The sequence below is a fragment of the Calypte anna genome, chromosome 2 (assembly GCF_003957555.1).
Source record: "Calypte anna isolate BGI_N300 chromosome 2, bCalAnn1_v1.p, whole genome shotgun sequence".
NCBI classification, from domain to species: domain Eukaryota; kingdom Metazoa; phylum Chordata; class Aves; order Apodiformes; family Trochilidae; genus Calypte; species Calypte anna.
This window is the reverse complement of record NC_044245.1, coordinates 95,997,265-96,014,123: the sequence shown is the minus strand read 5'-3', so window position 1 is coordinate 96,014,123 and position 16,859 is coordinate 95,997,265.

Here is a 16,859-nt window from a genome sequence, read left to right as displayed (position 1 = left end):
CAGGTAATATGGGACCAGGAGCTGCCATCCATAATGGAGACAGCCAGCCCAAATGCACCCACAGTAGGACACAGCCCCTCATCCCAAATGGTGGCTCCTCTGGGAAAACATATTTAAGAAAGGGCAAAGGGCAAAGGTGAGGACTGAGCAGGAAAAAGTGTGAGAAACAACCCTGCAGACACCAAGAGGAGGGCAGAAGGAGGAGGAGATGTTCCAGGCACCTGAGCAGAGGCTCCCCTGCAGTCCCTGGAGACACCACACTTGAACAGATATCCACACTGCAGATCACAGAGGAACGAATGCTGGGGCAGGTTTATCCTGAAAGTCTGCAGTCTGTGGGTAGGATTCTCTCTGGAGCAGCAGAAAACTGAAAGGAGGAAGGAGTAGCAGAGAGGAGCTGTTACAAACTCAGAGCAACCCACATTCCCTGTCTCTACCACTCAGGAGAAACGAGGTTGGGAAGCTGGTAGTGGAGAAGATTGGGAAAGGAGCAGGGGAGTGGTGTTGGGTTGATTTTTGTATTTGTTTGTCACAATTCAAATATATTTAAATCAACAAACACCTGAATAATTTTCTTCAAGATGAGGTAGTTTTGCTTGTGAAGGTATTTGGTGAGTCATTATCTTGAGCAATGAGCTTTTTCATTCCATTTTCTCCCTCTGCCCAGTTGTGAAGGGGGTGTGAGAGAGTTTCTGGGGCTGGGGATTTTACCTTTGGTTAAATTAACTTTAAACAAGCAGAAAATCACAGCAGTTCCTTGGGTCACTATGAGAGCAGAGGAGGGATCAAAACATAAGGCAGATGTCTACTCTGAGAGTTGCCCACCTGTAGCTACGGCTGGTGCAAGCTTCAAGCCACTTTTCCACCTCTGTTTCAGCACCTAGTAAAGGTAGTTAATGCGAAACATTTGATTTATGCTGTACTATTAGACTGCAACCCTAGGACAAGACAGAACATCACTCAGTCTGTACTAGAAACCTCAGAAGTAATTGCCAGCTAAAAGACAAACTTGGTGTCTGTTACTTTATTGCAGAATTGTGACTAATTGTTCTTATAAGTGCTTAGGCAATAAGCACCCAGCCACCCAGCCAGAGGGAACTTCAGACTTGGATTGCAAATATGGTATCTGTAGTACATGTAAGTCTGTTGGCAAATATAAAATGCCTTCTCTGCAAGAATAAACTGCTTGGCAGTGTGATTTCTGCTGAAGATTTTTCCAAGCAGTGTTACAAATAGTCCTGGATTCACAACTGCAGAATAACAAGGGTGGTTTTTAACTGCATCTGAATTCAGGCAGCTGCTGAAAGGTCCTGTTTACTACCTGCACACTCCTATCTTTTCACTGACAAGCTTGAGTCCACAGGATGAGTTGGCTGATTCACTCATTTGACAGAAAATTAATCCCTTCTTCCCTCTCACATGCTGAGAAATGTAGTTTCTGTCATCAGTGAGCTGAACCAACTCATCCTTCAGGGAAGATGCATAAAGGCAGCTGGTAGATGGGAGGGGGAGGGAAAAAGACTGGGCAGCATCTCAAAGTTATATCAGATTGAGTATGACAGGAAACTACACCTTAGCAAATGTCTGAACAAATGCTTGGTGATCTTACAGATGAATATTTTGTGATTTTTGTCTACAGTACCTTCAAAATTACTGTCAACTTGATATTGCTATGTTTTTTCATGTGCTTCTGGGATGAAGATGTATCTGTTGGTGACATAAAAAACAAACGTCAGTTGCTGCCTTGAGGGAAAGTAGTGAAACCATATTTGTCTATTTCTGCAATTACAGTAAGAAACACTTTGCTTATTTATACATCTTTCAGACATACTATTACAGCAAATGCACAGACAGAATTTTACACATCCAAGAGGGTAGACAGTACAGCAAGCTGTAACAGGTCATAACTGGGAGCAAACACCCTGTGGGATCCACTTTTGCTGTTAAAAGTGTGTTTGCATCAGTGATTCCAGATTCTTTGCTACAAGTAAATGGTAAATGCTACATGATACGATCACTTACAATTCTTCCTGGAAATTAATTAAGCTCCAGGACAAATTTTCATCCAAAACAGAATATTAATAGTAGATTAATTTAAGAAAATGAACCATTTATCTAGTTAATATATGACCATATTTTATTCAAAAGTACTTTCTGAATCAAATATAATTTAATTTTAGTAAAATTTCATTGATCCTTACAGTAATAAGTGAACTGAGAAACACCAAAAAATTGTGTCAGTTCCAGAAGATACTGACATAATTCTAATCTGTTAGAGACATATATAGGAACATTCATTTAAAATGAAATGTGAAAAAAAATTAAATCAAAATTTAAAATGTAATAGGATTGTGTACTCCAAAAACAAAAAGGCTAATTCCTTGAAGAGTTAAATATTGGTAGGACCAAGAAAAAGGGAAAAAATTGACCACAGAAATAAGCTGAACTATTGTGGGAAAAACAAGGTTTCTTTTTCTGTGAAGTCATCAGAGATTCTTTTTTATCATTGCTCATCAAAATTCAGTGGAAATATCAGACATTGTGACAGATGTTGAATTAATAAGGAAATGTGTGTACTGTGTAACAGCATGTTCTTCTGCAATATGTCAATGGAAACACTTACTTAGTAAAATATATTAGAAAGTCAGACATTGCACTGCAGTATGTGAGATTAGGTGCTTCTGTCAGCATTGTACTGATTTATTACATGATTAAGATTGTGTTAGTGCTGTGTTCCAAATGGTATAATATATGACATCAGGATTTTCTACTAAAATAAATTGGTAGCAGACTCTGCAATAATAAATCAGCCGCTATTTTTCCAAGCGTTTTTCTTTAAATACCTTTATTTAGGAAGATTAGGTTAATCAAGGCTACTAAGTCACATAGATTTCTAAATGTATTTACAGAATGCTGAAACATCTATATAAAACATTTGAATAAATCACAGCAGCTAATGCAACATTAACTTCTTTTCCTTCCTTCATTTATTTATATATTTATTAACTTTTGACTGAACTCTCAGTTGCCTTTATCAGAGATTTCTGTACAAAACCACATGCTGATGATGGTGTGCCACCATGTTATTTTTTAACATTTCCTGGAAAAGAACTAGAAAACTCCCTTTTCTTTCTTGGGTATACCTTTTAACTTTTACACCCTTCAGTTAGTCACTGACAGACATTTTTGTTTTTTAAAATAAAGGTAAAAAAAAATAAAATCAGATAAACATTAAAAGGGATTTTAAAATAAGTCCCCTTTTTCATCTCTCTTGCTGTCATCTGAATTTCAATAATATTGGCCATACAGATACCATCTAAAGCACTGACGTTTCTGGAAAATCAGTGCTCTTGGTTTCTTAATAAATATTCAGTATGAGAAATACAATATGTTGTGCCAAAGCAAATATTTACCTTTCTCCCCTTCTTGCCTCCCACTTTTTAATATCTCATTAGAAATCTGAATATGAATTCGGTTCGGTTCCAGGTCAGTTCAGCCTTTGCTGTAAAGATCTTGAATACACCAAGGGTTTAGCAGCCTTCAGCCTTTCCCCCTCTTTTTGCTATGCCATGGGAGTTCTTTCACTTTACTTTCTTAACCTGCTTATCCTTGTCTTGATGTGGCATGCTGGCCTGGCCTTGGACCTTCTTTGTCACTGCAGAGCTTCGTGTCCAACCTGTCCAGAGCTTCATGTCCAGCCCAAAGCTGCCTCCTCTCATTGTTCCTGCTCTGTCCTCCTTCCTCAGGTACTGATGGACTGCATCCACCCTTGCTGGTGAGGACATGGATCATTCCTGCCTCGTTGTCACCATTGGCTCTTCCTTATGTTTTACCTGGTAGAGCCCCCCAACCTTACTGTTCTTTCACTTCTGCTGGTGGTTTTCCTTCTTCTTGGGTTTTCTTTGTCTCTGATTCAGCAGATAGCTTCTCAGCTGAAGCTAAAAAGGACAATTTATGGAAGTTGAGTTCCTGTTATTCCCAGTTCAAAAACTTATTAGACATTTAATGAATAAAGTAGTACTGCTCAGTGGGGTGCTGATCTGCATTTAATCTCTTATTAAAGATCAGCATTAGGGAAAATGGAAGGATTTGCTATTTCACCCCAGAAAGCAAGTCTCAGGAACAAATGAATTGTTCATAAATACCCAAAAAACCCAAGGTCTGGAAAAACAGCACAACATGGGTGAAAAAAAGCCCCATTGAGCCCCAAAAGCATAGTCATTATAACTTAGGAATCAATGTTCTTCTTTGTGAAAAATTTTCTATTTTAGGGTGGGAAACAAGTGAGTCACAATAGTTGTAATCAGCAAGGATTTAAAAAATGGTTTACTCTCAAAGGACTCTGAAGAAAATAAGAAAAGGTTTAAGTTTACTGTGGAATGGGCATGAGATAGAGTCTAACATTTTGCCCTAAACACTGTCAGACAAGAAATAAATCACAACGAACAGAAACACTGGTTGTTCAGCAGCAGTTACCTCCTGATACTGACTTTCAAGGGCTTCACCAAGAATTGGTACACACCATGCAAAGACAAAGTTAACCCTTTAATAGCATTTTTTCAGTTTTGCTTGTACATAAATGTATGCATGAGGATTGTGATTTTAGGACTGAGCTTCTGTATAAAGCAGAGACCGTCAGCTCTTGCTACACTTTTGCACCAGCAGCTTGAGTAGGAAGCAGCTCAAAACAATTCTGCCAAACTGGTACTGATCACTATAAACCTCTCTAACATCTGAAGACTGCTTTTAATATAAAAAGCAAGCAGTGGCTCAAGGGTTAAATGGTTGTGAGCTGAACAGATCTCGAATACTTCTGAAGGACCAGGATGTCCACATGAGATGTTTCATGACAAGACACAATGCCAGCAAAAGATGAGGCTGGTAGGGCACTAACAACAGGCTGCTGCTGCTCAGATAATTCAGACTAGCTAATAATTTTTTTCAAAACATAGGCCAAGTAGGCAGTGTAAGATTTACTTTACAGAGGTCTTCTAGACCACAAGTAGTTAGCTCGCTTCCTTGGCTAATGTGCGTTTAGAGCTCTCATTTCACTTTTTGGTATATATCAAATAAATGCAGAGTCAGGATTAGGCACTAGGTGGTGTGGAAGAGCTAGTTAGTAGGAAAGAATGGTGCAGTTCTTGAATTGGCTAATTGCTTTTTGTTGCAGCTGTGTAGCAGGATTTGTTCTTCATAATTCATCTGGTTCTCTAGACCTGATCAGGTACTTTGATTTAGTTTTCATATTTTCAAATGCATATTGAGTTAATATTATAAACTGTATTTCTTTCTCCTTTTCATGAAGTTATAAATATATTTCCATAATTGAAAATGTCCTTTTCACATCGTTTTGTCACTGAAGAGCTTCCATAACATGACCTTGTAAAATATGAAATAAACATTTTTCCAAAGGAGTGTACTTAGTCTGTGCTTGTCATACACTATAGAGGGATTATGTTGGGCTTTTTTTTTAATTTTCCTTTTGAAATAGCACAAGTGTAAGTAAATATGAGAGAAAAACAAATCATGTTAGTGTCTCATCACATCAAAGTGTTTTAAACATGGTAAATGTCAGCTACTTTTCAAAATTTCAAACACATACGTCAAGTGAAAATAAAGTATAAAATATTCTATTCACTTCTGTGTTGCTTAAAATTCCTCTGCCTAGAAGGTGAGCAGATTTTGTAAATAACAAGTGATTTCACCAGAATACTGCTATTATTCTGCCTTTAAAGGAGACAGTAGTATAAGAATTAAAAAACAGGCTTTGTAAATATTGTTCACTCAATGTCTTAATTTTTAATGAAATTAGTTTGAAAATTTCTTGGAACATACAGCTATTATTCTGTGTAATATGTGCAAAAGAAAGAACAGTGCACTTGCCTATCTCTACCAGATTTCCAGGCCAATGGAGTTTCCTGTGGTTACCTGAGAGTAAAATTTACCTCAGGGTCTTTTCTTAACTTTAAATTGTTATATAAGGGTAGATGTTCCACAGTGGGTTTACCTCATAAGTTTTGAAGGCTAATTTCCTCAAAATATTAAAAGTATCGAAATATATCATTATTTCTATTACCTAGAAATCTGTAACAAAACATTGCAGAATCAGCCTCTCACGAGATATCAAGAAGTAAAATTGCAGCTGCAGTGAGCTTGTGTGACTTCTTTAAGGGTCATCTGTGTCCTGGGAAGTAAAGTCTAGTTTCCAAACACTGGAATATACGGCAAGGATTAAAAGAAACAACCTACATGATACTTTCAAATGTCTCACAATTTTAAGGCGTCCAAGCTTGTTAAAAGAACGTTATGGGGTGAATGTTACCTGAGCTAGTCACCTATCCCTAATTTAGATCTATAGTATAATGAAGACAAAATTAAAGCTACTGACTTACGCAGTTGCTTGGTATCACAGACATCAATGCTAAGAGTCAGAAGGAGAACTGAGACTTGACCCAAGGAAAAGACTTTTAACATGAATCTGTCCATAAATCTGTGAGAAGTTGCAGCAGTGGCAGTCTGAATGTAATGAAAGCAAAGGTGATAAACACTGCAATAAGTAAGTAAGAAAATAAATGTCCTTCTCTCACCAAACACAAATATACATTACAAATCAGGAGAAAATTACTTTGGAAAACTGTTTTTATTTAACCATGCACACATATTCCATTTGATGTGTTTATAGCCCTTTAATTCTCTCCATCACCTAATAGCATGCCTCTTAATATGCAGGGTATAAACAACAGTACTTTGTGGTAATTGGCTAATCAATCAAAAGAATTCTCATTTATATCCACACTCCAGTGATTTAGGGAGGTCACTTTAAGATTCTGCAAATACCTTTAAGTAAATCCAAGGAACAAATTAACTAAAAAGTGTTGTAAGACACTGGTTTCTTATAGCCATGTTTAGTGTTTGCACTTTGCTGCTAAATACTGTAGGCTGATTTTATTGTGCCTTTTGAATATAATGAGAATAAATGTGCCATATACCACCATATGGCTTCTACATGTGGACAGGTTGCAATTAATGCTGAAAACTCTAACTTGCCTCTTAGTTGTCTTACTTACGTATGTAATGAAAGTTAACTCATTTGCATTGAGTATCTGTATATATATATATATATATATATATGAATATATACCTAATTACTCCTGTGATTACCTACTGCTCATACAGAATGAAGCCTATATGTAGTATGTGATATGTGATCATCAGCAGAATGCAGAAAAAATACTGAACGTCAAGAAAACTGTAAAAATTCTGTTACAATACTGTTACTTTTTCTTGGTCCTTAAGGTGAATAAATACCAGAGAACATATATCCTTCTTATTGAAAATCATGCTTAAATTTACCCTATTATAATGTATATAGCACAGTTAGGACATAGGGTTACAGTTTTTTGCTTTTTCATAATTAAATATTATATTTCAGTTTCATTCATTGCATCTTTTGAAAAGCTCCTAAAGATACAAGTAAAAGTTTTAGCTAGAATCAAGTAAAACCTGGAACTGGAAAATTAAGCAACAAATAATATTTGTGTTCTAGGAGCAGGCAATACACAAAACAATTTTATGGCATCGTGACTGCCACTTTTGGCAAGTCATACTGAGATACACAGAGGCAGGGACACTGAAGAAATACCTCTTTTTGTCTTGTCTTCAATCACAGCTAGACCACTTCTGTCAACATGTAGGTGCTTATGTCCCCTTTTCTCAATAAAAGGCACCCTGAGATTCAGTTCAAAACAATTTGATATAATTTCATTATTAACTTTTTTCATAACACCTGAAGAACCCAAATGTTACATGGTTATCTGCTGATGTAATACATTTGCATGGTTCTCTTCCCACATAAAATTTCATAAAAACTCATTTGGCTAAGATAAAAGTATCAAATCTTAACATGGTAGACAGCCAATAGTTCTCTTGGGTCTTTGCTTGAACCAAAGTTATTTAAGAACAGCACTCCACACTTACCTGTAATACTCAAATCTGTCAGAATATAAACAGAATTACTGAAGCTTCATATAATAAATTATATTCTATTGCCTAAATGTCTATGTTTGTTTAGGTTGTTATTCAGCTTGTATGATGCCTTGGTATGCCATTAAGCTTTCATCTGGTACTGGTGAAATAAGAACTTATTTGATTTTTAGCACACCAGTTAGTATATGAAATCTTCCATATAATACCTTTCAGTAAAAAACTGTACAGAACAGGAAATGAAGAGTAGTATGATTGTGTATATATATGCTTCATAATTGTGTGTGAATATACATATGCATGTACATATAGGTTTAACAGTGATGAAAATCCAACAGTATGTGGAAAGTACTTTTTTGTTGGTGATATTTGAAGATAGGATAAAGAAGGTTTAATAAGATACTGTGTACCATATATACCATTTAATAATGCAGTATGATGCAAGTTTCCTGCAAAGATACAAGTATAAAGTTTATGGCCTTGGGGAACTGTCTGTGTAACCCTGCTGTTTCTAAAATTGTATGTCAAATACAAACTTTGAAAGAAATTTTTTCTCTTAAGACATAAAAATGTCAGATAATTTTAACATTTCAATACTAAAAGTAAAGAAACTCACACCAAAACTACAGTGGAAATGTACTTGCAAAGCATGCACACCTTAAGTTATGAAGACTGTTATAAAATGAAAAATAATAAAAGACTCTATACTAAAATCCACTGTTGACAGAAATTTTTACTGAGCTAATGAAGCTGTGTTGGGAGGACTGTGTTGTGTTTAAATAATGCTTTAAAATTTCACACCTGTTTCAAATACATAAACTAGTGCTGGAGGGAGGAATGGAGAAACATTTACCACTGGCAAAAGTTCTCTGACATATGTGGTTATCTGACAGCTCATGATTTTGAAAGATTACTTTAAAAAGACAATAGGTTGTGGCTAGATAGGAGTGGCAGCCAGGACAAATCTGAGGGAGGCAATTATTAGGTATTCTTATTTATATGCCTGCCCTTTTCTCACTGTTTGATTTTGTTCAAATTAAAGACAAAGCTTTCATTGTCAGTATGGTTCTTTTGGCTACTTTTGATCAAAGTATTCATCTAGAAAAAATTTTAAAACACTTAAGATACATGCACATCCTATTCATTTGTAATGTTTCATTCATCCATGGCATACACATACAGGAACGGGATATTATCTTTTCCTGGAAACCTGAGGTTAATACTTAAAGACAGCTTTAAAAATAACCAAATAGGTATAATATTGGATGGTGCTTGTAAGTATACACCATCTGTTTAATCACCAGTACTAATTGAATCAAATTTACTTTTGCTCATGCAGCTGTAATCAGTTTTCATCCTTATTGGTTTGTTTCCTCTGTACCTTACCTTTTAATCTCACAACAGAAGGAGAACATTGTTTGGACAAAGTAATAAAGTCAAATACCCATATCAATTGAGGTCTATATTAACAGCTTAGATAACAAAAAAAATCTCTATCTCTTACACTATGTTCACCGTCATTAAAAGCAGAAGTGTCTCATTCAATTTTAATAACATCCTTGCAGCATCTATTTTGTTTGATGGCTAAATAAATTTTGTGTAACTCTAAAATGAAATGTCAGGGCTGGTAGATTTCCAACAACTGAGCTGGCAGGGACGTGCAAGTGATTAGCACAGGTAATAGTTTTGAACAACCTGCTTTATAGTTTCTCTTAGTGAAGTTAGATTAATACATAAGCAGCTAAAAGTCTAGAGTTAGACAGCCAGCTTTTCATATTAATATCAGGTTTTTTCTGTTGAAAACCTGATGAAACCTGATGCAATAACTGATGCATAAAGAAGCCGGTCCACAGGGTGCCTGGAGCTTGGCCTTCAGGGGACAGTTGTGTCACTGTCATAGCAACAAAACACTTACATAAAGGCCCTCAGTTCTGGGTACAGTCAAGAACATGCTGCAGGATCACACACTTTCCTTTCTGTATAGAGCTCTGTCTTGAAGAATCAGTCTATTAGACTGTATCTACTGACAACCCTTCTGCAGGAAAAACAAAACAAAATAAACCCAAAACCCACTACAGCAAAACAAAACAGATTGTCAGTACCTGTAAGGCAATCTTGACCCGTACCTGAATTTGAAACTCTTGTTCTACTTCTCTGATAAGAATGGAATCAGGGTTAAACTAGACTGAAGACCAACAGTTGTTGCCATATTAAAAAACTTTTCTGCCTACCCAGATGACAAAATAAAACGCATGGTGTCTTTCTGTCATGGAAAGCTGAAACCATTTAATAACTGACATGTGTGATGAAATCTCAGCAGAAATGGACAGATACTGTATGGTAGTACTCACTCCCTGAAGGAAAAATGATTTTAATAAAAGGAGAGTAAGTCCATGTAGTCATACATGAGTAGTTATAGGAAAATGCTGGCCTATAGGAGGCCATTAGTTCTTCTTTCAGGGTTATTTTTTATTCATTTTCTACATATATTCACACTCACTTGTTTTCAACTCTTCACTTATCTTAGAGAAGAGAACTAACAGAAATAGGGCAAACCCTTGTAGAGTGTATCAAGTTGATTCACTGCAAATCAGCTAAATTAATAGAGAAGAACTCATTTTCAGCTGTTTCAGGAAATCAATTTTTTTAATCTCATAGATGAGGATCACTTGCTATTTTTTGAATTTGCTGATAAGTAGAAATAACTATGGTAGATTAGTCTAAATTCAGAGACTGAATAGACCATCATTCCAAGATAATATTCCCTGCAGCTTTTAGGTACAGAAAAACATCTCTGCATGGTAACTGCTTTAACTCTCAAGGAGCCTCTAGGGAAGGAAGGTACAACTAATCACAGCATGCCTTCCCTCTTACATTTTTGGCTTCACTGACCCAGGGAAGATATTAAATATTATTTAGGTGTTTTTCACTGGACTCCTCCTTAGAAAAATGAAGAGGATGAGCAGAAATTTGAGAAGGACAAACACTTATCTGTTATATCAATATTATTGGAAACTCATTGGATCTTCAGATGCAACTTTCATCATAATACTATTAATCCAGTTGAATATTTGCTAAATAACCCACTTATCCATAAAGTAACTTTTTTTTTTTTTTTTTTTTATCTGAAAGATTCTGATCATGAATATTTAGTTCCCCTTAGTAAAATGTCTTTTTGCTTTTTTGCTTTTTTGTTGGTTTTTCGTCAGGAGCAAGAATCTTTTAAATGGAGATGTGCAGAAGCAGGAAATGCTTAATAAGCATTGCCTAGTCCTTTTAATACATCAGCTCCTGGGAACAGCTCACTTCAGACTTGATGTCTTCCCCCTTGGGAGAAGGTACACTTCAAACAAGTTTCCTAGGCCTGCTGATTTTATTTTGGATAACTGTAACAATGTCAGGTGCATCAGAGGTGAATCTATCATCTACTGCGACCTGTGTATCACAGCCTTTGTCTTTCTCTCTTCCAGTTTCAGGCATTGTTACATCCCACAGCTAAATGTGGTAATGGTATGACTATTTCTTCTGCTACCAAGTAGTGTGCCTCCCTTTTTTTGCCTTCAGGTCTCTTGGTTCCCTGTGAGCGTACAGTATATATCTTTGTCAGACAGGGTTGTTTACAGATTACTGGTTATTACCCATGAAAACTCAGTGCCTTCTCTCTTTACTGATCTTTCTTGAAACTGACTTATTTCTCTCAGAATTATCATAAAGATCCAGAATGGAAGATTATTTTGTTCAGCTTCTTTTTTTTTTTATAAGTATGTCTCCTATCTAATTTAAGAATTTTTTAGGGATAGATTAAAGGTACTGCTTCCAATAAAGAAAAAAAAAATCCTTAATAAAATACATGCAGAAATCTTCATCACTGAAACTCTTCTCCATCTTTAATATGAGACATCTACAGTAAGCAGGATTTACTTTGTTTATTCTTTTACAGGACACAGAAGTACATTGACACACCAAGTCTGTACAAGAGGCCAATATTCACACACCTTGCACTGCACTTTGCACAGCAGGGGAGTACCAATTAGAAAGGTACAGAATTTAAAAAAAAAAAAAATAAAAAAAAGCAGTCTCTATTGTTCTTTCTTTATAATTGCCAGGGTCAGTCTATGCTATGAGAGATGTCCTACTGTGCAAGAAGTAACCTAAGTTTCATCCAAAGGAAAACCAAAGGCAAACTTTTTAAAAGATAGTTCAGTCAAACTTTCAAGTCACTGAGGAAAAAAAAATAAAAAAGGAAAAAAAAAGGAAAGAGAGGAACCTTAGATGTTATACCTCTGTGTGTGAAAGAGGAAAAGCCAACCAAACCATTAAATATTTTTTTTTCAATAATAAGGAACGCATTAAGTCCAAAAATATTGACAACTATTCCACTTGTTATTCACCATGCTAAACCTAAGATCATTAACATTAGGCTCATTAACCTAAGAAAATGCAATGGTTCACAGGAGACTTTAGAGACCACAAAGTTATACGTGATCTTCAGTTTAAAAAATGTACCCATTCCTTATTTAAAAGAAGTGTAATAAAATGTATATATTTTCATAGTGAAAATTTGCAGTAAAGAAGGGAGAGGAAAAATTGCTTTCAATGCAAGCTTCTACTATACAGACAGAGGGAGCCCATGCTTTAATCACAGAATCCCTACAGAACAGTGACTCAATTTGCAGATTTTATAACCTATAACAAAAAAAAAAAAAAAAAATACAAAACCCACAGACCCAGTATCTGGCTTTTCTAATCAGTCAACTTCAGCAAAGAAGGTAGCTCTTGTAAGAAATAGAGTTTCTGAAGAGTAATCTAATGTCCATTCAAAATAATCCCAAAAGCTTTATGTTTCGTGGAGAGTAATAGTTGGAACATGTCCTATTTACTGTCTGACCTCTAAATTACTGATTTCTTATCCTGACTTCTTCATCCTCATTCATACTGTCTGGCAGAATTTTAAACATTTATTAAACTACAATATTTTACATTTTGGAAGGACCTTATTGTGGTATTTTCTTTGCTTCCACTTGGAATTATAATTATGAACCAAAACCTTATGTACTCTCTAAATTCATTGCCTCACTAATTCAGTTTTTGTTCTGAGCTGTCATTTTAATAACAGGCTAGGAAGAGACAGTCTTTTGGTACTTGTGTTTTTTTATTTTGGTTGGTTTGGGTTTTTTGGGTTTTTTTGTCTAATCTCCATGCCTTCCATGTAGAAAGCATTTTTATTACTTACTCATTTATTTTTACATAGACAATGTTACAAAAACTCGATGGATAGAATCTCCTTCCTCTACATCTTTTTCCTTACAGAGGTACCTGTGACCTTCTGCCTGTCAAGAGGATAATTTGATATTTTTTTTTTTTTCCTTGTGTAGAACCATTCAAATCTCAATCACAATAAAAATAATCCCCTTGCCCTCATTTCTGGGAACACCAGGGTGATTTCATTACCACTCTCCACAAATGGTCCCCATTACCATTTATTAGCAGGAGGAAATTTGATTTCAGACTGTAAAAGAGACAGTACTCTGGTTTAATTTCTAATGTGAAATAATGAAGATTTTAAAAAATAATATTATTTGATTTGTATCGCATACAAAATGAGATGTCCTGGTTTCATTTCAGATATTCAGGCACCATTTTGAAGGGTCTTGAAAAAATTGATTGTAATGTTAATGGCTAGCCAGCTGCAATTCTAACATAATTAGTCTATGCATTGCTTTATGCCATTTCTGTAAAGAACATAGATATTTTCTAACCTTAGGAATAGAGCATTTGTTTTAACAAACACTTTTGAAGACCATTAATGAAACATTTCATATCCATAAATATTCACATTCTCAAAATCTGAAGACTGTTATGTGGATAATTTGGTGGTGCTAAATCTTCGCTTCTACACTCAGAATGCAAATAAATGACAGGAATACTACTGTCAGGAATCCATAAAATATTTTTCATTTTGATTATTTTCTTCATTCTAAAAGAATGAATAACATTTTAAATATTTCAATAATGTCAAAATATCCATGTATAGCACAGTATTAATGTAGTGGAACAGAGCGACCAGGTGCCTCTGATCATCAAGAAGTGGGTGTGAGCCGCTATCAACTCCACCTGTGCCCAGTCAGGGCAGGGCCCCTATGGAGCATGTGCAAGACCATGGGGCCAATAAATAGTGAGGCTCACACCCACCGAGGCAGCTCATCCTAGAGCTAGCTGAGAGAGTGGCTGGTTGCTTCCTTAGCAGCAGACTGTCTTTGCTAGTTCCACAGTGTGGGCAATAGACTCAGATCACATCCTACGAGTCTATATCACTGTATCAATGCGTCAATCCCGGACAAGAGACTCCTTTCCAGCTACAATTAATATTAACTATGAAAAGAATACAGTAATAATATAAACTGTTCTAATAAAAATTAATGGAATTTAGAAAATCAATATTTTTAAATAAAAAAAAATAAAATATGGCCACTGTTTTTTTATGTGGGTGTTTCACTGAAAGTGCTTCTTCCAATATCAAATAAAATAACAGAAAAACAACTGCCCAATTTTTCCTCTAAACCTAAGTCATATTGCTTTTATACAGTCATTTTAATGTGATATTTCCTCATTTAAGGACCAAAATATTTCCAAAGGATAGAGAATGAATTTCATCCCAATATGTAATTATCTTTTTGTCTTCAGCAAAACTCAACATAATAGTTTTAGTAGTGTAATATTTCTCAGGCAGAAATCCTGTAACAGGGAAACCAAGTTACTCAGTTATGAAAGATGTTTGTCTGGAGACATAGTATTAAAAAACACTTGAGCTTTCTGTTTATTTTGTTGGCATTTATAGTTATAGCTTTGCATTTGTGGTTTGCTCTTGCTAAATATTTCTCAAATGCTTTTATGCTATATAGGCAATACAAATCATAGCTTCAGCAGTATTGTTTTTCTAAGAAAGAAAAAGTAGAAGTAACAAAGGACTTCTGTTGCTGTTCAGTTTGCTTTTACGTCTTATTCTTCAGTGTCCTGTTGCTTCATAAATAATGCATTTATATTACTTTTTGTAAAGGTATACATATTCCCTATTATTACAGCACTGAGCATCCCATACATGAATGCTTTCGTGCTCAAAGATCCTTCTGAGATGGAAAATGAACAAAAACCCACTGTAGATCTGGGGGAGGTTGTTTGCAGTCTATTGTTTTTTTTAAAAAGCAGCTTTACTCTCAAAACTATCCCCTCCAACCTCCTATATGACAACTATGCAAATGAATTCAAGCTCTGTTTAATGTGTTTTCTAGACCATGCAAGAATACATGTGTTCCTGCATGTAGGCAACAGGGCAGGGCAGGCAGGTGGTAAAACTCTGGAGGAAGAGGATGTTCCCATTCTGGTCATTCAAAAAGGCATAAGTATAATAACCCTGCAGATTATCTGACAGTCAAGGACAACCAGGGCAGACCAGGGAAATAATTTCAGACCTCCCTAAAACAGGCTGACTTCAAGTCATTCTCTCTATTCCTCTTTAAGGCTGCCAATAGTTTTGTATACAGAATTTGTGTGGAATTCCAGTTTCCTAAGATTTTACTTAAGCTACTCAACACTACTGTGGTTTTTATCAAGCTACTTCAAATAAGAGAAATATGTTAATGTAAAGAAAGAGAATCCAGTGCTTCAAACAGTCTTGCTACACTCAAAAATACAGTATTAAAATCCAAATTGATTTTGGATTTGGAATGGGCCCCTATCACCTCTGAAATTACAAAATTAAAACCAAAAGCCATGAAAGATCTTAAACAAATCACAGATAATAATTTCTGATATGCTTGACCTTTAAGCTTCTCATTTCCAAACATAACCCTACTGTTAAATCACCTAATTGGTAAGCTCTTGGAATAGAAGAGTAGGACAAGGTAAATTAAATGCAAGTATAACTATGGGTGGATTTGAAGCTCGTGCAAAAAATACATTACACCACATTTCACAGCTGCCCATCACTGAATACCAACAAAGTAATTAAGAAGAATTTTGCCTGTTTTTTTCAGTGGCAGAGACAGCAGAGATATTTTATAGCTCTGGGGTTACTGCCTGTTGAAAATTATCTCCAAGAGTCACAGGCTTTTAAGATAAACACCTCCAAAGGCTACTCAGCTCCTCAAAGGGATGACAAAATGGAAAACAAAAACCTTATACAGCTTGCTGGACCAAGAGTCTGGATGTCTAAATCTACAGCCAGACTAAGAATTTGGTTCGCCCAAACATGCGAAAGGACAGACCTTTATTTCTCCAAGATTACTCTCCAGCATGGTTTTTGACATAGAATGATACCACCTAGGGACAGGATCTTGCTCCTTCTCGACCAGGTCAGCTGCAGAACAAAAGACCTTGAAAGGGAGAGAGGAAGAGAGTGAGAATCCAGTATCTTCTCATTAACTTTACTGAACCTGAAATTCTAGGATTGTTGCCTGTTACAACACTACAGCAAAACACTGTCGCTTTCCAACATTTTTTTTCTTTATAGCATTATGATGAAAGATGTAAATATCATCCCCAGTGTATTGGGAGAATTTTTTGTTATTAATAAGCTGCTGAATCCTTATTCTCTTTGACATCCCAATGCTTTACTTTTAAAGTAAGCGTGCCTTGTATGAACAGATGCTAGAGCCACTTTCTTCCTCTCATCTTTGACAAAATGCTAAGATTATATCCTTTTATCACTCATCAGCTAGGGGATTTTAGCTAGATAAAAGGAAACTGAGGAGTCATAGTCCTAAAAATCATTGTTTTGCATTCAAATCCAACAAGGTAAAGATTTCTTGCTCACTTCAGTGTCCTGGAGAACAACATGTACCTGCAAATGGAAACCTTAGGTAATAAGTTATTTAGAC